The following is a 24791-nucleotide window of genomic DNA, read 5'->3' as shown; positions in this document are numbered from 1 at the left end:
AGGTAAGGGTGCTGGGCCAAGGGGCCCTGTTAGCAAAGACCGACATTGAGTCAGCATTCCGTCTTCTCCCGTTCCACCCCGACGATTATCATCTCTTGGGTTTTCAGTTCCATTGGGAATACTTCTATGATAAATGCATGCCCATGTGTTGTAGTATATCATGTAGTTATTTTGAGCAATTCAGCACTGGGCTTTCTCACTTGGCAGGAATTTATGCGGTATCACCCCCAGGCGATGGAGATGATGTCGGAGTTCCCAGAGTCTCTGTGGAGAATTGGTGCCCCGCCTTCCCCGATTTAGTAGCAACATCTCTAGCACCACGTATTAAGAAAGCTTACGAGAAAGATTTTTATAAATACAGACGGTTCTTACAGTCACAGCATATTTCTGAACTATTCACTGAGTTCGCGGTTTGTGCTTTCCTGCAGCATTTAAAACTCCAGGGGCTCCCAGTATCGTGTGCAAAGGCTTATTTGGGGTGATACGTTTTTTCGCAAAGGTCAGAAAACTCGAGGCACCTTTGAATACTTTTATTATAAAAAGGGCCTTAGCAGGTTGGGCCAGGGTGTCTCATGTTAAAGCAGATACTAGTTGCCCCATTACTGCACCCCTGCTTGAGAACATTCTGGGCACACTTCCAGGCATCTGCTCGTCCCCTGCTGAGGCAGCCTTATTCTCTGCAGCTTTTGTTGTGGCCTTTTACGGGGCCTTCCGAATCAGTGAATTGGTGGGAGCATCCAGGGGCGATCATGCGGGTGGACTACAGTGAGGCGACGTTACCACCGTCGCAGGGTTCCTTTCTATAGTCTTGCGCAAATCAAAAACGGACCAGCTTCAGAAGGGGGCGCGTATCACACTCAGGGCCGCGCCCGGATCACCGTTATGCCCAGTACTGCTTACAAATAATTACCTCAAGGTCCGCCCTCGGGCTGGCTTGTCCGCTTTGTTCATACACCTTAACGGGGATTGCCTATCGCGATACCAATTCTTGATGATCTTCAAGTTGGCCCTGAAGGAATTAGGGGTGGAGCAAATAGGTTACTCCTCCCATTCATTTAGAATAGGGACAGCCACACTAGCGGCAGGTGCTGGCTTGACGGCCACCGCAGTGAAAGGCATCGGGCGGTGGTCATCCGAGTGTTAAAGACGTCACATCAGGCCCAAATTGTTATAAAGGTAGCACAGTGCTAGTATATGATCTCCTCACGCTCTTTTCTTTTCATTTCAGTACAATGTCTCAATGTATACTTTGGGTTCTGGGGCATTCATTTGTTCGACGGGCGGCGTACCGGGTGCAACAGCTCCGTGGGTCAAATCCGGCGATGGTTCAAGGTGTGGCATTCCGCTGGTGTGGAATTGGCGGAGTGGGCATCACTCAGCTACAGCATTTGGTCAATATGGCGAAGGGATGTGAGGGGCTACAGTCCCCGGATCGTATCATTATTCACTTAGGAGGCAACAACTTGGTGCGATTGGGCCGCAAGACTCTAAGAGAAACAGTGTTTTTAGAGATTACTAAATTGTCAAAGCAATTTCCAAATGCTCCAATCACGTGGTCCCACATGGTGCCACTGCAAAAATGGGGCACAGGGATCAGGTCAAGGACTATCAATGTTTCGGTACGACGGCTTAATGCTGAGATGGCAAAACTTTGCCCTGCCCCGGGGCGGCTGTGGAACATCCCCCACAAACTATTGAAGGGCTCACACATGTTCCACAAGACCAGGTGCACCTATCTGATACAGGGACTGATCACTTCATTCATGACATGCGGTCCTTTGCGTGTAGTTTGTTTTTAGGTGGGGAGGGCGAAGGACCTTTTGGGCCCTGGTCGCCCTTGTGGCGGAAATTGAGATATAAATGTGACTAGAACCAACAGGGGGGTGTCCCCAAGGTGGGGCCCCCGGGAGGACACCTGGGATAGGATCCTGAAGTTCTGAGCCAACCAACGGATGTACACACCAGATCAAGGGGTAAGGGAGCTCAGATCGCTGGGGAGAACATGGGGCTCCAGCTCTTGGCCGCTCTGTTACAACCCGAGTCTGATTGGTGTTTGGAGGAGGGGCGGAACCCGAAACATGAGGACAAGGTACAGTGTAGTCAGGGTAACCACCCCTCCTAGGGATACAGGTGATAGATGGGTCACCTTTGTGGTCCAATGGTGGTTCAGGACAGGAAGGGATCCTGTCAGAATTGATTTATGGTCACAAAAATGCTCATGACATGTAGATATGAAAATGTAAATATGTTGAGTGTTTGGTAAAGGGATACCCAGTACTCTTGGGAATATCTAGTATGCTTGAAAAGTTATGAGATGTTTAATGTTTGAATAAACCACTTCCAACGATTAAAGTTGTCGGTTTGTGTATTTCTGGTGGGGAGTGGGGGTTGTATGGATGCCTCCGGGTCCTATTGCCGATAGGTTTCATTACGAGTAAACTGTAGCAGCGCGATCGTGCTATTTTTTTCTTTCAATGTGGCAAATAAAATCCGGTTGGGAGTTTACAACTGGTCATAGCTGTAACTCGGACAAACGCAAGACCCTAGTGCATTGCAAATGCTTGTTAGTTTAGAGTTGCAATATTGCTTTCAGAGGGGCAATGGAGTCATGCTTTGAATTTTGGCAAACTGTTTGAACATACTTGTGAATATATTATGTATTCTACTGCTATATCTATTTTGACATTATAAACTGTTTTGTAGTAAAACAGTGTTCATATGTTTTCATTTCAGCAGATGTGACAATACCTGCCCATCTTGTTGAGGTGTGACTTGATAGCGCAGCTGTCTGCAATAGTTTTCAAAAGATTTACATAGACTGGGCCTTCTTTTAACCCAAAGGAGTACAGCTATGGCCCTGGGAATTGTGCTGCAGAGGAGGACCAAATTATGTAGTAGGGTTGCTGAAATTATTCAGCAAGAGAATGTACGTGAAGCGGCATAATACATCACATTTCGTGATACTATTACTTCGTCATTTTGCCATTTTTACATGTTAACACAGTGTGAGCAAATAGTTCACATCATTAGCACCAGTTTAACACCAAAACACAGAAGCAAAAGAAATATAATTGGTCAACCGTTGCAAAAGGCCTTTAAATCGGCTGCAACACATCGGTTCATTTTTAGTAATTTTTTATCCATTTGAAATAGATGCATTTTAAAAAACAAATCTGCAGATTATGCAGCAATTGGTGGATAATGTGGCAAATCGATATTCACGTGGAAAACACCACAACCACAAAATCGCTTAATTCCTGTCGCCATGAGGATAGCTCTGAAATTTTACACCATTATATGGTGTGTCATTCCACCTTCTATGGGTGTTTTTCTTGCATTGATTGTGGACCTACTTTACGTCTCAGAAGTATACTGACTCATTACACTATAAATTTCATAAATGCATTCGTACAGAAGGCAATACTTTTTTGCCTTCCCACTTCTGTGCAGCAAACTTTTTTTATATTGTAATCACAGCTCGAAATGCAAACCGGACCGGAAAGTGTCACACATGTTGTTCTTGTGGGAACCAGGCTCGGGGAACATATGGATTTTGCAGTAATGAAGGAATGTTCAGGAAATTAGCACCAAGAGTTTTGCGGTGTTATGCAAATTAAGCACAGGAATTTGTGTGAGTGGTTATTTCATTTTATAGACTGCTGGTTGGATGTCACTGCAGATTGATTCGAAGAAGTAATTAAGCTTCTTATGATAAAATTAAAGCCATTAATTGCAGCATGAAAAGCCTGCAGGTTTGTCTTGGAATGTACCAGAACACTTGCAATGCAGGCCCGAGCAAGGAACGAGAAGTTTGATGACAGCCTTTGAGCTTACCTCTCTGTAGCTTTGTGACTGCTCACACCCCGCCATAAAACACAGACCTCCTACATTCTAAATTCCCCGGCAGCGCGTGCAGTGCTATATAACATTCATGTCCATACAGCAGCCCAGAACATCACGCGCTGGAGAGCGAGAAGGAATGTGTGAAACTCGCAGAGAACTTTGCCAGAAGCACTTCTCCTCAATTACTACATAGAAATATGCCTATAAAGCATCCTCTGTAGAAGCTTGATTAACAATGTCCTCAGAACGTAGTATTTTCGAAAAATGTTTCCTGCTCCCTGACATGTCACCGTTAGGGTTAAATCGTGCTGAGGCATGGCATTTTTTGATAGTTTGTCTGTAGGCTTCGCCCAATCAGAAGGCTGATAGCCACATTCCCACCCCCTCACCACCATACTGTAGGAACCTAGGGAGGGGCCCTGCGCTCGGATGCTTCGATTGCTCTGCACAATGAATTAGATGTTCCCTCTCATGGACCGAGGCGGGTGCTCCCTCTGGCAGCTGGAAGACGACAGCTACTGTCAGAGCAGCTTTAATACCCTGGGCCCAGTTTATTGACCAGGATATGATTCACTGACCCCCAGACCTGTTTATGATTTATTTAATTTCTTTCATTTGTTTGGAAACATACTTTGTGGAAGTGTATGAAGATTATGCGGACAGCCTGCCGGGCTTCCCATGCACAGGTAAGTGCCATTTTTCATCATTAATGTTGAAGTAAATGCAAACTTTATTTATTCTTTGGCTGCTCAGGCACATCCCTTTTCATTAATTCTAAAAAAAAAAAACCTTTATCAAGAGAAAAAATAGCTTTTTTTCAACTATACGTGTATCTCCAAGCAGTTCTTGCATCATATTTTGGATTTAAGTGAATATGCTAGAGAAGTCATACCGCCCATCGCTAGTTGCTGTACAATGCAGTCCAGCTGGGTGGTCTTGAAATCTCTGGTATTAGCGCTCCAAGTCGACAAATCCATTTCCTTCAGTTACATTTGACATAGCAGGTCATATTGAGCACCAACAGTGAATATCACTGTGAAATAACATTTAATCCCATACCAGCTTGACAGTGGCTATAAGCTACAGTGGACAGGGTGCCTAGAGTGCTGTTGACATGTGGCCATTTTTACAACTGGCTAGTTTTTACTCTGTAAAATGTTGTTTTGTTGATCATGAAATTTTGGATCCTTTGGTGGATAATGGAAGGAAGGGTAGTGGAAAAACACAGAGGTAGTCACATGCAGGTTATTTCCTTTCTACTCATAGAAAATACTTTGTAAATATGACTCATGATCAGACTCCTTAAGAGCCAGTGTTAGAATATGCAAAATGAAAGGTTCTCATAGCCTAATTTGGGGTGCATGGAGCACAGTGCTGATCTCATTATGGACTGTTGATTTTTTCTGGCGTCTGAGGCGCTTCCAGGTACGGGATACAGTTTGGACTCATCACACGTGGACCTGTGACCAAACATTGCAATGGTGTCTTAAGAACTCAGGGGTATGCCTGCAAGAGAAAGTGTGCATTGAGGCGAAAACTTTCATTTTGCTTCTACTTCCCCATCAAAGTGATCTTTTTGATGATCTTAGGAAGGGGTGAAAATTTGAATTCTGTGAACCCACTGAATTTTTTGAAAAAAAGGCTATCCGTGCTTGCTTTTTTCTGTTGCTGCAATGAATATTTAAATAAGTAAGATTTTGGATAGAGAGAGAGAGCGGGGGCAACAGGAAAGGTCAGGTATTGCAAAGAGGACTGAATTCTTACTTCAGAACGTAATGGACAAGCACTTTTGACCATGAAGGCTCATACTCTCTTCTGATGCAACAAACACTTAGGTAATATAGGGAATGAGATGTTGGACCTGATTTAGAGTTTGACTGACGGGGGTTACTCCGCCACGAACGTGATGGATATCCTGTCCGCCATATTACAATCCCATGATAGCCTTTGGAGATAGTAAAACATCGTACAGGATATCCGTCGTTTTTGACGGAGTAACCCTCCTGTCAAGCTCTAAATCAGGCCTTTAGTCTTGTGGTTACGTTATCAATCATAAAACTATTCAACCCAAGAACAGCCTTCCTTTCCTTGCATTGCGACCTTGGGGATGCTCAAGTAACCTTATCACACACTTTTTTGTACATGCGAAGGTTGGAAGTTCAGGCAAAAACAAAACAGAAACAAAAGGATATAGAGAGTCTGATGGTGTGTGCTAGATTTTATTTTTGAAACTCCTTAGTTCTAGTCATTGCCCCCATCAAGTAGAGCGATTGATGGTAACAACATTCAGTCACCTGTGGATGAAGTGGTTAATAAGGAGGAAGAAACACCGCTATTGCACTGGGTCAGAGTATTACCGAAAATCACATTGTGAACCACAGTAAGGATAAAGTATGCAATTTAGGTTGTGTAATTTAAAAAGAGACCACTGGCAAGCAAAAGATTTACCAGAGTGGAGTTTTGTTGTACAGAATACAAGTTATACTATTCCAGAAGAGGCCACTGGCAAGCAAAGGGTATATCCTAGTAGGGTTCTGGGTGCAGGTTAAATATTAAACCACCACAGAAGGGGCTTCTGGCAAGCAACGAGGCTCCAAAATGAGCGAATGGGAATTTAAACATGATCTCCACTGTGGTATGGGTTTGTGATTGGTTTTAAGATCTCACACTAGGCAAACAGATATTACAAAGAAGTCTATAGATATGTCACTGCTCTAAAATGCAAAGCGTGTTCTCAGTTTGCTATGAACTATGGAAGAGTCCTGTGGGATGTGGCTTTATGTGAGAACCAAGAAACTTCTCAATTGTCTAAATATAGGTAGTGCTTGGAGAAGGACTGAGCAAAGATGTGTGAAAAACAGAATCTTTCTAAAACGCCTTCTCAGAGAACAGCCCATAATTCGAGTAGTTACTAGTTTGGGGTTAAACTGTTTGCAAACTGCGTGAATTTGGGGAAATCTTTCAGCTGTTGAATCTCTGCGCTCTCTGGGTGGATGTTCAATTCAACTATGTGGTACTTTATTTTATGAGTTGATTGTTTTATCATTGCCTAGTCACTAGAGACTTGATGCACAGGAATACCAGTAACTGCTCTGGTAGTCTGCTACTGTTGATGCATGATTTGCTTTCCATGGACTGGAGTGCTTCCCAGGAGACCAGCAATCATTTTTGTTTTCCAACTGCTTTCATAATGTTGTAGCCCAACTGCAGAAAAAGCTGGCACCTGGGACAGTCGACTCCTCCCCTCTTCTTTAGAGTCTCCTACTTGGGTTTGTAAGGTCCTCGCCTTCCATCACAGGGAGAGCTCAGAGTGGTTCTTTTGCTTGTTTTGTGAATACATGTTTGTAGATCCTGACGGTTACTGGATCCTTTGCTACACTACCCTGGCCAAGGCCCTCCTACAACGCCCGAATGTAAGCTATGCAGAGTATTTCCTGAAGAAGACTCTGCTGTCATAGCCCCATGATTCCCACCATGGTCTCAACATATGATAGATCAGAGGAACGGCCTGGTGTGGGATGTTTTGTCAGCTCAGGATGATATAATTACTGCAATCTGCACGACTACTTCCAAAAGGTATCTTTGAAGGATATTCACAATAAAATGGAACAATTGCTTTTTCATAACACGTGGCATTGCAGCCTTGGAGCTTTGTAGCAATGTAATCAGTGAACGTTGTTACTCATCAACTCCATGGCCCTCCTTTTACTGGCTTCAGAAGAATAAACGGCTTCTGTAAACTCTTCAAGGACCTAAGCCTCTGATATATCACTTGGACGCAAATCTTTGCTGCATATTAATCAACCCAATCAGCTGCTGGGCTGGTAACCTAAAGATCAGCGACAAAGAGAGCAGAGTTATAAAGTTGCAGAAAATACCAACTGCTTTAAATGCGCGACTCCATCTCTCCCACTCACAGCTTTTTCTTTACAGACAAAAATTCGTCGTTTAAAACTTCTAATCCCGAACACGTTTTCTCGACAAAGTGAGCACCAATTTTGTTAATAAAAGAAGAAAGTAGTTTCACTATTCGAAGCCTAGGCGGGTTCTGTGACAGAGCAGGGTTTTGTTTATTTTTCTCTGCAAGAAAAAAAAAAATAAGGATTTCTCACAGCTTTGATGGAGGTCCCTGAATTGTTGTGTCTGAGGATGAGGTTGTTCCCCTGCTTGGCCGTGTTGCAATTCGCTCTCTGTCTGCAGGCGGCTCTAGGACCCCGGGGATACTCCCTCCTCTGCCCTGTGTGTATGGGAGCAGCTCACAGCTCACACTTCGCACACATGTGGATGGCTCCGCTGGCGCACAGAGCTGCACTGCGAGAACTGGGCTTTGAGAGGCGAGGGCACCGCTCCCTTTCTACGTTCCCTTGGCTGTGACGAAACCAGAGCTGCAGCAGGTAGGTCAGTCTGACATTCTCTTTGTGTATGCACTGGAACAGAAAGTATTTCTTTTTTGACTAAAGAAAGTTTTCTATGAGCGGCTGCAATGGATTCCCGGTGACCTCTTCCCTTGTCACCATCTTCAATTGTACTTCCTGGTCCTGCCTATCAGTGTACAGGTAACAGGCTGCTACCACAAACACTGTTGTGAGCTGTAACCCCAGCACCGTTCCCGTCCCCCCTCTGTCACCCAAGAGACCTAGTTTTGTCACTGGGAGACTCAGGTCTATCACCCAGGACACCTTTCTTACAGACCGGGGGGAGGGTGCATCTCCGTGGCGCAGTATTCGCAGCTGTGTCACTCAGGAGATCTGGGTCTTTTCAACTGTCACCTGTCTCTGTAGTCACGAAACCCTGCACTGTCCTCCGGGACACCTAGCTCTGAGACCCGGGACTCCCACCTTCCTCAGCTTGCAAACGAGGAGCTGTCACATCCAGCACGTCTCGGTTCAGTCTCGTTCTGAGCAGCACCAGCAGAGCTGTCAGCTTGCACAGACAGCTCTGTCACACAAGCACGCCTGCAGTGTGAGGCCTGCGCATACAGGGGTGCGAACAGCGCCGTGACCCACGCTATGCAGCACTGTGAACAGAAAGATCGAGCACTGTGAGCCAGGAGCACCCTACACTGTGAGCCACAGTGTGCTGCATTGTGACCTAAGGGAAGTACCTAACACTGTGCGGCAGGAGCAAACAGCACTGTGAACAGGAGACCTAGGATCATCCAGCTCTATGACACGGGATCATCCAGCTCTGCCCAGGAGCGCCCAGCTCTGTGACCCAGGAACACGCAGTTCTGTGACAGGAACACACAGCTCTATTACCCAGGATCATCCAGCTCTATGAACCAGGAGCTTCCAACACTGTGGTCAAGAGCACCAAGCAATCTGAGGGACATCATCCAACACAGTGACCTGCGCAAGCCTGGCACTCCTAATGAGAACTAGAACTGTGAATCAAAACAGCAGAATGAACCACTGTCAGGAACACCCGGATCTGTAGTCAGGATCACCTAGACTGTGACCGAATTCTTCGGAAGCACACAGGACTGTGATACATTGCTTCTGGATTGCCGTTGCAGGGGCATGTACTTGGGCATGCAGCACTGAGTGATTGAAAATGCAGTACAGCATCGGCTTAAACCAAGTGTGGGCTGGGACAGACCAGGGCTGTGGCTGAGCCTGAGTGATGATGGGCTGCTCACTGGTTGGTTCAAGGATGTGAGCTTCAACAGTTTGTGGTGAGCTGGGTTAACGCGTTCTTTGTGGTCTACGACACTCAAGGTGGAACATAGAGAGAAGGGAGTGCTAGGTTCTACCGCACATAGGGCAGTGATCTTGAAGAGGAGGGGATATGCTTTAACATATACATGCATGCGACTTTAGATAAGCAGGGCTGAAAACTTGGACAACACGGGGCTGTAAATATGGAAGTATGCACAGTGAAATTGGACGTGAGTTGCTGTAAGCTTTGTCATTGTCGATTTGTGAGCTTGGACAGGTAAGAATGGGGCCATCCTCTTTCACCAATTGCGTTTTTGCACAGCAAGAGCTGTGATTTTTAGGTCTTTTAAAAAAATCTTCAATATACACTCGTATAGTAACTTAAAAACCTTCCAAAGCTTTAAAAACGTCGAAGCTGTGAGCTTTGATAACATATAACATCAAAATGGCAAACACGGGCCACGGAGTTAGAACGTAAAGTGCTTTCAACGTCAGTGATGCAGAGATCTGAGGTTTGCCACAGGGGGCTGAGAGCTTGGGCAATGCAGGAATGTGAGCTTGCATTTCGCAGAATGTGTACTTAAATGACGCACTGAATTGGGCTTGGATATGAAGACTTATGAATTTACATAACGCAGAGCTGTGATCTTGAATGTGGATGAGTGTGAGTTCAGATGTGCAGATTTTGGCTCATGACATGCAGGGTTTCACGCAGGGCAATCCGAAGGTTTTAACTTGGAAAGTGACAATCGCTGTGTCCTTTGGTGGTGACGTGTATGCCCTCACAGTGCATGTATGTGAGCTTGGCGATAATTCTGGCACTAAACCTTTAAGATGCTGGGTTGTGAGTAAGAAGGATTTAAAAATGTGGCTCAAAGGGTGAATGACTGTAAGAACAATTCAAACATACATTTGGGAAATGCAGGGTTGTGCGCTTGAGAAAGGCAAAACTGTGAGTTTGAGCATTAAACACTATGGGCTAGAACTATGAAGCAATAATGGGTGTGTTAGACAGCGTAGGGCAGCGAGCTTGGTCTTTGCAGCGATCCTGACCAACAGGGGGCTTGGAGGTTTGACACAGGGAAGCGTGTTTGCACAATACTCTCTCTACCTGCACCATTTAGGGCTGTAATCTATTAATGAACACACATAGGCCCAGATATGTAATATTCAATGCCCGGTTACTTCTTGGGAAAGCTTCTATTCTATTCTTATTGCAGTGGAGAGCTTTTCCACGTTGTTTTGCTGATCGTGTAATGGAAATGGTTAAAATTACCAATATTTTATTGAAATTGAAGGGGCAGCCTGGAAACCATGCCGAAGTTCCAGGTCCAGGGATCCATTGGTAGCAAATAAATGCAAGTAAAACACATCCTCGCCCTCTCGGGGACAATTGCAATACTTTTATCTTTTACAAGGCATGCTGACCAAGGCAAAGGGCATCTAGTGAAGCAAAAGAGGGTAATCTGATAGGAGGGCAGGTCTGGTCCCACGGAGTGCTGAACATGTTGCTATCCGGGACCTGCTGATTGTGACCCGAGATTACACTTGCTGGACCTATGACCTCCACATATGTGCAGATCATCTACGGTGCTGGATATGCCAGTATCCCCGGTCTACTGAATATGTCATCCATCAGATGGGATTAACATTACACACTCTAAGCTGCGGAGATCAACCTGAGATGTAGGAGTAATGGACATGCCACCCTCTCAGATGTGCCGTCATATAATTTCGGATAAATATGCCATCCTATATCTGTTACATATGCAACCATATCACATGTGCTGTCCACGTTGCATCCGTGTGCATCATGTGGCCATCATGTTGTTCTTGCATGACATCATCTCAAACGTGCTGACCAATGACCATGCCATTTCCAATATCCAACAGGTGCTCAAAATGCCACATTCCCGGATGTGCTTAGCTCCTTGTCGGGGCATTGCCAGACGTTGACATGGATACTGCTTTGTAACGTATTTCATAACGACTACGAAGTAGTTTTCACCCATTTCTTTGTATTACTCTCAAATGATGGCTTTTAGACTCTCCATCCTAGAAGTACTCCTTGTGTTATACACAGTGATACCTTTCAGGGGCTACCTCAGCAGGTGGTAATGAGTTGCACTACTCTACGCTTTGATACAACGTGGATGCCTTCTCCAATTGTGTGAACACCCAATGCTTACATTAGGTTCCTGAACTGCAGCTGTCAGCATCCGAAGAGGTAACCTCTGTGGTCTAAAAAGTTCACAAAGTTGTGCTAATAGTTTTAACACAAATATAAGGATCATTTAGCGCACCATGCTATGCACGTCGAATGGTCTCCATGTCATCCATTTCTCTGCTGAGCTCCTCCAGACAAGCTGTTGATTTAACGAGCGTGCCGACTGATTGTGGGCGCTCTCGTGCGGGGCAGCTTTTCAACCAGCTCACCCACATCTCTCCAGCTACTCAACAGTACCTCTGTCCCTCGCACACAGAAGGGCTGCAATTAAATGGCCTTTTGTGCTAAATGAGTTTTTAAGAGCTCTCAGCAGGGAGGGCGGGACCATGAGAAGGTGAAATCTGACAGGAGCTGCCTTTCTGTGTCCCTTGGCTGCCGTGTGCAATGCCTGGTAATCCGTCCCAGTCAGGCTGAGGGAGCACACACTGTGCAAAGCCCGCACTTTATCCGGCAGAGGGATTTCTCGGCCCTGCTACAGAAGTGATGGAGACAGCTTTGCGGATTACGCTGTCCCAATACGCTCTTTGAGCTCTTCTTAAGCGGCATTAACCTTTACTTGAAGCTAGGATTGTGTCGTTTGATGCATTCCTTCTCTCTACTGCAGGCAGCGCGTGGGGGGGGGGGGGGGGGGGGTGCGAGGGAGTGGAAGGGGGGTGGGGACGAGGGGTTCCTGGAAACCTGCAACAAAGCACAAGCCACCTTTGTGTTTATAATTGCAGGGCCTGGCTGCATGTTTAGAAGACGTGGCGTGAAGGTCTATGAGTCCAGCTGATAGGAACATGTGTGTTTTTGTTCAGCTGATTTATTATCTAATAAGTATTATGTACAGGGTGACCAGATTTTGAAAAGAAAAAAACGGGACAGGTCAGGCATAACAGTATGATTAATGCCTTTAGTCTCACTTTTACATCTGGCCTGTCCTGTAAGTGTGTATATATACACATACAAATAGATAGATAGATAGATAGATAGATAGATAGATAGATAGATAGATAGATAGATAGATAGATAGATAGATAGATAGATAGATAGATAGATAGATAGATAGATAGATAGATAGATAGACCGACCGACCAAGCAGCGGACGGGCAGAAACCAACAATAAAATACTTCTATTATTTAAGACTCTAGAGGTGCCTGTGAAAGGAGAGCATATCTTTCCCCCAAATTGGGACATTTATTTGAAATTAACAAAAGAGTTCTCAGGTTGACCTGACCTTTGTCCCCAAAATATGAACATTTCTTTAAAATTAACAAAAAGCGTTGGAAATCCGGTACGTCTGGACACCCTAATTATGCAGCTCTCTCACCCTGTGCACACAAACAATGTTGTATAGCCTGCACAACCCTCCACCTGACTCTGTGTCTCTCTTCTTAGCCTCAGTATGGGGTGGTTACACCCCATCCACATTTTTACTACCATGATAGAGGAAGGAAGGGACTATGAACAGAGTTGCTTCAATATAGTGTAGGGATATAGTAGATTGAAAATGTGCACCTCTCACAGTGACTCTTAGTAGGAACATTTATCACAGTTTTGTCAATTTTATATTTCAGTGAATCGATTTTGCACCTCTCTTTGGACTTCACAAAGCGGAAATGGTGATAATACTGTAGAAGTTCAAATGTGTGCGCGTTTTGAAGTCAATGAAGCAGAGTGGGGTGGTGGGTGACAGAAGATAGCTCTAAGAAGTCACCTTGTAGGCCTTGTTCACTAGTTGCCACTCTCAAAGGCCTTAGTAATATTAAAAATAAAGCTTGTGGAGTTAGTGGAGCGGTGACTCTTGAAACTGGGTTAAGAAAGGAAAATGGTTAAAACATTGAAAAGTTTTAGAAAAGCCTCACTGCAGATAGTTTGTAAGCAGCACTTTAACATATACTTACGGTGGGCTTTGTACAGTTCCAAGGTGGCTATGACATTGTTTACACTCAACGTCACTGCCATCCTGGAAGGGTACAACATTAATAAAGTATACAAAATATAATTCCAAAAAGCATTTGCCATTGCTTGTGCTGAAATTGTAAAAGCATTGGCAAAGTCAATTGCAGCGGGAGCCATCTTTGTTGTCTTGCAATTCTGTAAGCATTGCAAAGCCAATAAGCTGACAAGACCGAATGACTTTGTCAATGCTTATTTAGCCTTGGGAAACATGGTTCTATGTGTTCTCTCATAAATCTCTGAATGAGAGACTTACCAGGTCCTCGTTTCCAAAATTATGTTTTCGGCCCATTTATAAGGTGAGGTGACACTTTCACAGTACTCAAGCTATTTAAAGGAAGGCAGAGAGAAAAGCCAAAATGGTTGAGGAGAAGGAGGAAGAGAGCTTGAGAGAGAGAGAGAGGCCCAGAAAGACAAAAGTAAGACTATTAGGCAGGCCCAGATTTTACAAGAGATAGGTATATACATAGAGACATACAGAGAGATAAGTGGCCATGTAGACAGTCAGTAGGGGTAGGCGGAACTCACAGAACTCACAGAATTTCCCTCTGCAGAATTCGCTGGAGTTACATAAAATCTCAGCAAGATCCCGCTGAGTTCTGCCAATGGGTGGAAACATGCATCTTGCACTGCCACTTAACTCCGGTAGTTTGTTCTGCGGTGAAAAATCAGCACGAACGGCACCAAGCAAGGCGAAAGAGCACACGGTTATTCAAGTTGATTTTGCTGCCACTCAAGAGAAATCTACTCAAGAAGCAGCCCTCTGATTGCAAACACTTGTGACCGCTCATGTTAGAAAATCTTGCTGCAAGTCCTGATAGGGACTGGAAATCCCACAAGGGGACACCAAATCCTTACATTCATCAGCTCGCATTTCTGAAACCTCTAGGGAGAAAAGGTTCCCCTAAACGGCGATTGGGGGAAGTTGGCTGGAACTCTGTGTTACAAGAATAACACAGAGTCGCAGAATTTTGTCAATTCCACGAGTGGAATGACATTTTCTGCCTGGGCCTAACTGGAAGACAGGCAAGGTGACACACATGTAGTGAGATATAGGGAAACAGACACACAGAAAGGTAGACATGTTGAGGGAAAGAGAAAGTGCAAAAAAGATGAGAGAATTTATAAAGTGGAGGTTCACAGAAGTCAAAAGGTTGGGAATCACTGTGTAGAAGTGTACTTTTAATTAATTCTGGCTCCAATGCGACGTGATAGAGAGCTGTCCCAGCTGGAACCACACCACGAACGGCATGCCCTTGGTAAGAATCAGCTGATATTTGTAGACTGTTTCCCTCAAAATATTGTCTGTTTACAAAACGTACGTATGTAATGTATGTATGTCATAACTTGGCTGTAATTGTGAAGTCGTTTTCTCTAGAACAGCTGGCCGGCTGTCGCTGGCATCGCAGAGACATTCAGGTTTTTCAAGTGACCATGAGAGGTTTAAACTTTTCCAGCGCTTCAATCCTCCCTGGGCACTCGTGCACTGGGCCTCTCGTTAGATGCAGTGTTGGAAGCCACATTCAGGGAGCCCACTTGACGCAAGGCTGACCCCTAGTGGCCATATCAGCCTGCAGACAGTTTCCCAAAAAAGTTTTGTGTTCACCTACTCCTGGAAGCCAAACGTCCAACAAACTTTTACAACGGCACCGAAAGGTCGTTTTTAATCGTCAGTATAAACAAGTGACGCACCTCGTGCTGCGCGTCCGTCAATTATACGCTGCCTTCCAGATGTGCACTGCTAGGGTACTGTCTGCGACAGTCCCATCGAGTCCTCTGGTGATTACTGTGGTTACTGGTGACTTCCAAAAGCTGTATACAAACAGTGCAGCAGGTCTTATAAACAGGCCTTTGTTTTCATGGAACTGTTTCAGACCAATTTAGACTAAACCCAAAACAGTCAGCTGTTTAGGCTGGGAGTACGTGTCATTTGTGTGGGGTTTGTGTGCCCAATATGAAGCCGCCTCTGCTTTATTACAATGAACGGTTTACACCTCGCACTTTTATGAATCTGTTGTGACTCAAGTCAATACTGAGATTGGTGATGTCAGTTTAATTGATTCCACATTTCATTTATGGATATATGCTATGCGCAATAAATGCTCATCTAACTTAATGAACTATTAACGTTTCGATTTATATGTTGACTTCGTTTGCATTATATTAATATTTGGATAGAGGAATAGATACTGCACTTCTGTCATGTCAGAGAGCTCTAAATAACACCACGTAAGGCACACCCATATCGTGAAAATGTGTGTTTGTTCAGGACAGGGCTCTACGCTGTTTTTATATGAATGCACATTTTAAAACGCATACATTTCACTCGGAATTTCTCCAAATGAGTGCAAGCGCTACTTACATAATTCTGAAACAGTGAACAGTGAGTACCGTTTCGGATCATTTTACTGATCAATCATCCGAGTAGAGGTTAACATATGGGAGAGGATGTAGCGCGGTGGTCACAGCGACTACCTCTGGAGCTGGAAGTCTGGCTTCAAGCCTCGGCGTTGGTGCAGCCTCCGGTCATTCTGGACATATCACTTAGAGGCAGATTTAAGGAAAGTGGGGCGGCTGCACCCTTTAGTGCCCCCCTGCGGCCACCATGTGTGAGCCATTTTCAATAATATGGCATACCAAGGCGCAGGGTAGGGGGCAATAGTGTCATTTGTTTTTATGCCGTTGATGTACTCTGCTGGAGTAGCGCCAACATTTTGGTGCTACTCCTGCAGAGTACATATGGGCCCATTATATACAATGGTATGCCCCATTTTAATGCCTACTCTGAGCAGACATTAAAACTGCTGAAAAAAGGGCACAAGGAAATCTCTGAGATTTCCTTGTGCCATTTTTTCACCCCCTTCAACGGGTGAACCCCCCGCATACATTATGCCTGGAGCAGGCATAATGTTGAACAAGGGTTTACAAAGTGGGGCAATGCATGCATTGCCCCACTTTGTAAGTATGGCACATGGAAAATGCCACTTTAGCACAGCCTTAGTGTAAAAAGAATGATGCTATAGCAGCACTAAGGTGGCGCTACAGGCTCTTAAATCTGCCCCTTAATCTCCCCCTGTCAATGGACAACGCCTTCAGACCCTCATGGGTGATAAGCTGCGCTATATAAATCTACATTTAATTTAATTTCATATTGCAATCGGGCCACTTCATAAAGCATGTCAGTTGAGCTATGATTCAGTGAAGGGGTATTGGGAGCACATGGATAATGCAGGATAATTCTAACGATGAATACAATTTTAATTTCTAATATTTTTTTTTTTTTAAAACACCTCCACCAATAGTTCCACTAAGTGGAATCTCTGTGTCTGATAGAAGTCATCAAGTCAAGCCAAAATCACCAGAATATAAACATACAAACAAATACAAAAAAGTATAATTGTATTTACTTATACTGATCAATTAATTAAATATTGGATATAAATATAGACATAAATCGATCTGTGACACCTGGGCACCAGGCAACAAAAATCATTCACACAACCTCAATCACACACATTAAAACAGAAAAAAATGTAGTAGGACCATTCTTTAAATCAAAACTGAGTTAGATATTCATATAATAATGAACAGAAAAATTGCAAAAAGTTCATTCAAGAAGGAGGTTCTCTTATACAACCTTGACTAAATCATAATTTCATTTCTTCAGTCATAGAATCCAGTATCTCTGGATCCTATATCAAAAGCTCATACGGAGAGAAAAGAGGTCCAATCCAAAGTTCTGCCATCCGAGATGCCAACATCAACGTATCAGCCTATTAGGATTCGGAGGAACTGTAGCGGTATGACAGAAATGTTAAAGATTTGAAGGATAAATTCCTCCAGCGAGGTTACCCTCAAAGGTTGATTAGGGAAGCATACAAAAGGGCAAAATATTCCGATCATGACAATCTGTTTGAGACACACCCAGAGATTGAGCAGGTAATGTTAGGGTGTGTCATTAGACATCCTAACATCAACAACAAAATTAGAGGGATCATTGATACGCAATTGAACATTCTGAATAGTAATGAAGGGAATTCTCCCCTCCCTATTCCTATGTTTGTTTTCAAAAGGAATTTGAATCTAAGAGATAAATTGGTTAAAGCCAGAGTGTCAAAAGACAATAAATTTACTCAGAAGACCATAATGGGAACTAATCCCATCTTGGGTAACCACCGCTGCGGAGAATACCATGCATTTGCTCAGGCTATGGTATCAGATACTTTTCTGTACAACAAACAAATAATCAAATGAAGGACTATGACTAACTGCCAGAGTTCAAATGTGATATATTGTATAATCTGTCCTTGCCATCATGGAATTGTGGGGAAAACAGGTAGACAGTTTAGGATCCGATTTAGTGAACACAAATCAGCGATCAAAAGTCAGAGACTTCAGGCTCCTTTGGTTGACAATTGAATGGAGAGGGACCATAAGCAAGTGACTTAATACAGACTATTTTAGAGAAGGTTACCTCATCTACCATAGACATTTGACAAATACAGAGGAAAAGAGAGTTTTTTTGGATTAGTTTTTAGACACAGTACATTGAGGACTCAATGATAGGATCTCATGGGAAAATGCGCTCTTTTGAAATTATTCTCTGTCTGCTCTCCCCTTTTCTTTTCATTCTTTTACATACCTCTAACTAGTGACAATGTATTTAATCTGGATTACTTGATAGTATTTGAGTGATATCCATCATAATATTTGCAATTTCATCACAGCTGCAATAGAGTGTCCGTGTTTAATTAGGAGCTGGAAGATATTATTAAAGAACAGTGAATAGATGGACAGTATGACGAGATTTTGTGTTTCTTTTACTCAACGTATTTCACCTGTGGTATTACTGTGTCCTTTGACGATGTGACCCGGTCAGTTCTTTTGATGCAGATATCTGTGCTATATTTATTTTCCAGACTTTGAAGACATAATTAAGCAGAAGTACTGTTTAGAAAAGGACATTTTTTTCCTTTATTTTCTCCTATTAGACCAGAAGTGCTCAATTCCTTTTCTATTCCAATATGGCGACTACACTGCACCCAAGCCTTTATGGCCTTTCCAGTGAACTTTTTAGATCAACGGGAAGTTACATCCTCCCGCCAGGCCATTTCTGGGTCATAATCATGTGATTTGGAGTTGCACCCGTTTCGCGCCCTCTAAAATAGATACAGGGTCGATTCCCCTTTCTCTGATCTGGAAGAATGAGGACTACAGGGAATGAAGAAGTTTCTTCTATTCATTAAATCAGGCAGGTAAGTAGAATGTGATTAATTTCACCTCTGATAATTATCTGAATGTATCGGATGAAGTATTCTTTTTTAGTAAGAAATGTAGATAGATACGATACAATGTCTGTTTTATATGGGCTCTCCTTTGTTTGTTCCAACTATATGGGAAAGTTTCACTATTATATTTAGAGAATGCATGCTTGGAAGCATGCGGACACATCGAAGGATATGCTATTATTTCATGGGGGCCGATTGGTATGACATTTGACCACTAGGGAGACAAGACCACTTTGGATACATATATTTTCGCAGTCAAGCCATTGGTCATTATGATAATATTCTGTATTTCTAGGTACTGTGTAAATGAAGACTACAGACTCTCCTGGGGAGGTCTTTTAATATTACACATTTGCCGAGTGCCCTGAGAAAGGTGGGTGACCTTTTGGTCACATGGCACTGAAACACGTGTCAGCATTTTATTTGTGGCAGGATTTTGGATTGGACCTCTTCTCTCTCCATATGAGATTTTGATATAGGATCCGGAGATACTGGATTCTACGATTGAAGAAATAAAATGATGATTTAGTTAAGATTGCACAAGAGAAGCTCCTTCTTGAATGAAGTTTTTGCAATTTTTCTGTTCATTCTTATGTGGATATCTAACTAAGTTTTGATGTAAAGAATGGTCCTACAAATTTTTTTTCAGTTTTTAATGTGTGTGATTGAGGTTGTGTGAATGATTGTTATTGTTTGGTCTCCAGGTGTCACAGACCGATTTATGTCGATATCTGTATCCAATATTAGATGAATTGATCAATATAAGTAAATACAATTATAAATTTTTTGTGTATTTGTTTGTATGTTTATATTCTGGTGAGTTTGGCTTGACTTGACGACTTCTATCAGACACAGAGATTCCACTTAGTGGAACTATTGGTGGAGGTGTTTTTTTCTTCTTTTGTTAATAGTTTTTTCCGTGTCCCGCTCCTTTATCTTTGTCATGGGGTACCCTTTAATAAATGTAAATGTATCATTTCAACTGGAAAATTTGCAAAGGTGTTACTTCACAACGTTGGAAAGCTTTTCCCCTAGCAAAAATATGACTGCTGACAAAATACCAAGGAAAATGTTGCTAAATATTTCTTCTGCAGCTATATCACTTTGCCAAAAAATTTCCCCCAAAAAATGTTGAGGTCGCATGTGTTTTTCCTTCAGTAATAGCTTCTTGGATGTATAAAGGCTGGGCAGTAAGTTCTTCTTTAATGCAGGAAGGTTGGACAGTGATAGCCTTTTGAATGTAGCATGGTTTGGCAGTAATAGCTGTTATTAAAGCTGGACAGGTGGGCAGTGATGGGAGGCTCTTCGTGAAGACAATAAGGCTGGGCAGTGATTGCTGTTGGTAAAGGTGGAAATACTGGACTGTGTTCTTAAATTGCGAACCAGGGTGTTTCATCGTCACCGATTTTATGCCATGACCAGATTATCTCCAGGTTTTCTCTCTTTGTACTTGGCTTGGTAGATAAGATGGGGATGCTGGATATCAAGACTGAGAACATTACCTCCTATGCTCTCACATACAGCACAGGTTCCCAAATTTGGTTCAACATTTGTTGAGAAGCTAATAGTGTCACCACCGCTCCGAGCAGTAGTCAACAATGAGGCCGAACATGGGCTATTGCTGACAGTCCATACACCGTCTTCAACGCTTTCCTTTGAGGACTGTCTCCAATACATGTATCCTTCCTGAGTTGTGACCTCTTAGAAGTGTTACTTCATCTAATAAAGAAAGGCATATCACAAAGAGGTTCGACAACCACAGACATATTTTTGAGCTATGCCTTAAAGCAGTACATGTGAGAATACGGCTAACACAAAACAGGTATCGAATGGGAAGAAAAACGTGAAAAAGTTCCTTTCACAGTGTGCAGTAGACTAAAAACTATTACCCATTATTTTGCATAAACCACACTTCACAGGAGGCCCTCTTCAAAGGGAATACGGTGGGGGAACACTTATGAAAACCATGTGGTGTTACTCTGAGATTCATTATCCCGTGTTTCTCCACTCTTGAGTACGAATCACAGAATACATCCTTGAGAGCTGAGTAAACTTTCTGAGTCATTAGAAAGAAACTTGAACCTACCCGTACTTGTGGTTTCCAAGTCCCACGAACACTGGAAGGTGTCCAATTTCTCCATCTAAAGGGCATCTGTGATGCTTTGGGCATGCGAGGGGAGGTTATGCCGTGACAGATGGAACATGTACCAGTGATGAGTAGTGAAGAGACCCTTGATGGTCTTTTATCAGGCATCTTCATTAAGCAGGTTTATAAAGCGCCACACTACACATGCCCGTTAAGCCATCACCGAGTGCTTAGAAGGTGAGGAGGGACAAAGAGGCAGCGAGGCAGAGAAGATAAAAGTTCTTAACTTCGGCACTGAGTAGAGCATGTAAGTCCCTGTCGGTGTGTTGTACCGCAGACTGAGGATGTTCAGGTATTCGAACAGCCTCGGCAGTGGAGCTTTCTCCATGCCCACAGGTGCTAGGGGGCTCGACAGCTATGAGGCGTATTATTATAATTTACATTTGTTAATCCTTTTGGGCCAGATTTGTTAACGTTTTGTGCTGGTGAAAAGTTACAAAAAGTGGCCTAAACCAGCGCCAAGTGTTGATAAACTATTTTTTTATCCAGTTCAAATTTTGATTTGCGAGGGAAAGTAGCACTAAAGTAACCCAAAGTAGTGCTGTACGCTCCTTTGCGCTACGTAGCATCAAAAGGGCCATCCCTTGGGTGCTATATCGGCATTCCCTTGCAACCACCTATGTTTTTTGATGGAAAACTTTATCTACTGAAAAAAGCAGACAGGACCTTGAGTGAAAAACTTACACCTACACGAGACAGGTAAAACCTTTGAAAAATGGTTTATTTTCGAAAAACTATTCTAACTTTATATGCATGCTGTATTTTACAGCTCACATGGAACGATACAACAGTTGTGTGGTTAAGCATAATATTTCGACTGGAAGGTTATAGGACAGAGTCCATGCTAGGTATGACACATCAGCCATTGCACGGTTCTGCAAGGATATGTGTGTGACGCTAGTTAGCCTAAAGTGCCCCAGCGCACGGGAAGAGAGCCACAGCACCATACCCTAAATAATATGGCACTGCCCTGCCCTTTCCCTTTCATGTAGCGCAGTGCAGGAGCTCAGTAAATTTGCCTTTTGTTTTTGATTGTCCACGCAGACAAGACATCGAAACAGCACTGCAGCTCGCACTCAAGCGATTCTGCGCTGCAAATAAGATGTGTTGTTTTTGGCCAATGTTATGCCACACGATTTATTGACTTCCACAGTATGGGGCGCTGAGTTGGCTTTCCCAGGATTTGGACTTGTGAGCTGCAGATAACTAGATGTCAGTTATGGCTGTTTAACTCTCTGACGCAGCTTGTTATTAGTACAGGGAACCTTAGCCTTTTGCTTTAAAAAAAGATTTATTCAACAAAGATAAACGTGTATGATTGTTTCATTGCTAAGCAAGGAGGGCTGCATTGGGTAAATCGTGGATTATTTGAACTATATACGTACTAGTGGAGCTTGCAGCCAAACCTCCACTGTATTGGGAAGCACCACATAATGAGAAACGAGGATCAAAAACTACTATTCGTATATCCTATGTTCAAACACTACAACACACAATATTTGTTACATAGTATGTCCTCTTGGTTTTAGCACACATAGTTGCAACAGAGCATAACCTGGGCTCACCTAACTTTGGGTTGAAATGTGAGTCTTGAAAGATTGCAACAAAATGGCAGGTAGTTTTGCAAACTATGGAATGAGTGAGCAAAGACTTCCGGAGTCTGGTGGCCTGAATAGAGAATTGCCCATCCCCTGTGCATGTCATTCTGAACTTTGGTATCTAAACAGAGAGATGCCAACGAGAAAGATAAATTAGGGAGGAAGCACACACATTAATATTGAAGAAAGGGGAGAGAGGTCTTGCTTGTGAGGTGCACAGTGTGCCATACATATTAATTTGATAGGTGACACTGACATCAAAGGCAAAGCCACAGGTATGTGGGTTCTAATATTAGAGTTCTAGTTGTAAGAAATTGGATTATTATTTGGGGTGAGTGACTGCCCACCTCAAGGAATAATCACAATCTTGTCTAGGCGAACCCTTGACTAAATTAGCATAAGCCCAACCTTCTAGTAGCTATGATACAAAAGAGACAGCTAAGGGCATTGTGTAAAATATTTATGCAGTACCAAAAGAGTAATAAAGTCAAAATGCAAAAAATAAAAATCCCAAAACAAACTAGAAACACAAAGTGAAATTTAATAAACAAAATAACACCAAAATTATAAAAATGCATAAGGGGAACAGGAGATATAATTTTTTTTACGTTTTAAGTAGCAATAGCACCAAGAAGAATAAAGCATCAATGATAGCCAATGATCATGGTGGATCAGCACCTAGGTGCAATCTGAGACTGGTCGCGAAAGAGCACAGTCAGGATACACTAACCAGGTTTGTCCTGGTCAAAGATTTTACCTTCTGACGTCGTCCTTTAAGTCTTAATCCCACATACGTGTAAACTTCTAAATTTCTCAAGGACCTCAGGTGAGGCCCTGAGAGGCTCACGGAGTAGCAGGAACAGGCCAATAGAAGGGTCCAACTGGTTGTCACTGGTCAGCTGGGATGTTACGGTAAAAATCCTCCTGTAGCTTGTTGTGCCCCTGTAGCTTTAAAATATCAGACGCATGACCCTTGTCCACTTTTTGGTGCTAGGCACAGAAGAGAGTAGCTCTAGTTCTTCAGGGCTCTTCTCACTTCACAGACAGCAGGTTTATTCTTCTTCTTATGTTTCTCATGTCCAAAAGTGTTGCAAGTGGGTGACGGGAGGTGAAACATTTATGCTTTGCACAAGGTAGCGGGTGGGACTCTCTCCTAAGCAAACCCTAACCAATGGGGTAAAAGTTCCCAGGGCCAACCCTACTCACTTTGGGCATTTTAAAGACAGCAAATTCTTCAGCCACACTAAACTTTGAGGTCTGAGGGCTGTGGGTGTGTTGGGAGTGTACTATGGTATTCCTAGAGTCATGCCAGATCTAACACTAAAATCAAGTTTGAATTTACGACTGTATCCACCACAATAAATCAATCCAGAGACAGAAGTCTGATATATCAAAAGTAGTGTTTTCCAGCAACCAGGACTCCCCAGGACTGTTTAAGTATCCCGTTTCCTTTCCTTTCAAGCGCATTCAGAAGTGTTATATGTAAACCCAGCAGACCTATGAAGTTGCTTTGACGCTCTTGCAGGATGTTTACACTGTTATGTCAAAAGCAATGCTCACAACCCCCATTCTACCTATTTTAGGAAGTTTAGAAGAGTCATCTCTTCCCATTCAGGTCAGCCTCTTGTTTGCCCGTCAGAGGCATTTCACACCATTTTCACATCTACTGAAATGCCAATTACTGTCTGGCAGGAATGCGAGACCAAATGAAAATTTAACCTCCACGAACTTCAAGCAAGACATGGTAACTTACTAAAAGTTACTTTTCCATAGTATTTATTAAATATCCAACTTCACCATTACATTGAATTTTCAATAGCTATTAGAAATAGTTGTTTGATTGTATTTCTAGTTGGTCCCATTCCTGAGACACAGTATTAGAATTTAATTTGTACTTCAGTTTTCTACGTAGGACAGCTAGGCCGGCCACAGTGGTGGGTGGTGGGGTGGAAACCTTGCTGTAAATCTGAGCTGGGAACCCTGCTACAAATCAACAGAGTTGCTTCCACACCAAACAAGCATTTAGAAATGGGGGGATCACTGATTGCACACTTGTGAAGCTTCTGCTTTCTCACAAACAGTGGTAAAGGCCA

At 43.2% G+C, this 24791-nt stretch overlaps 1 protein-coding gene across 4 annotated transcripts in view; it reads left to right on the top strand.

The window, feature by feature from the left end:
- Positions 1–4295: 4295 nt before the first annotated feature.
- Positions 4296–24791, top strand: part of NGF (nerve growth factor) — a 242090-nt gene continuing 221594 nt past the window's right edge. Inside the window, exon 1 of one of the 4 annotated variants that reach the window (XM_069238965.1) lies at positions 4296–4529. The gene's annotated coding sequence lies outside the window, so the exon portion shown is untranslated. Of the gene's footprint in view, positions 4530–8097; positions 8242–9496; positions 9518–24791 lie in introns of those variants that run through there. The other 3 variants (XM_069238963.1, XM_069238966.1, XM_069238967.1) reach the window with 3 other exon arrangements.

This window comes from Pleurodeles waltl, chromosome 6 (genome assembly GCF_031143425.1).
Source record: "Pleurodeles waltl isolate 20211129_DDA chromosome 6, aPleWal1.hap1.20221129, whole genome shotgun sequence".
NCBI classification, from domain to species: Eukaryota; Metazoa; Chordata; class Amphibia; order Caudata; family Salamandridae; genus Pleurodeles; species Pleurodeles waltl.
Note: the sequence above shows the minus strand (reverse complement) of the source record. Positions and strands in the feature narration are given on the sequence as shown.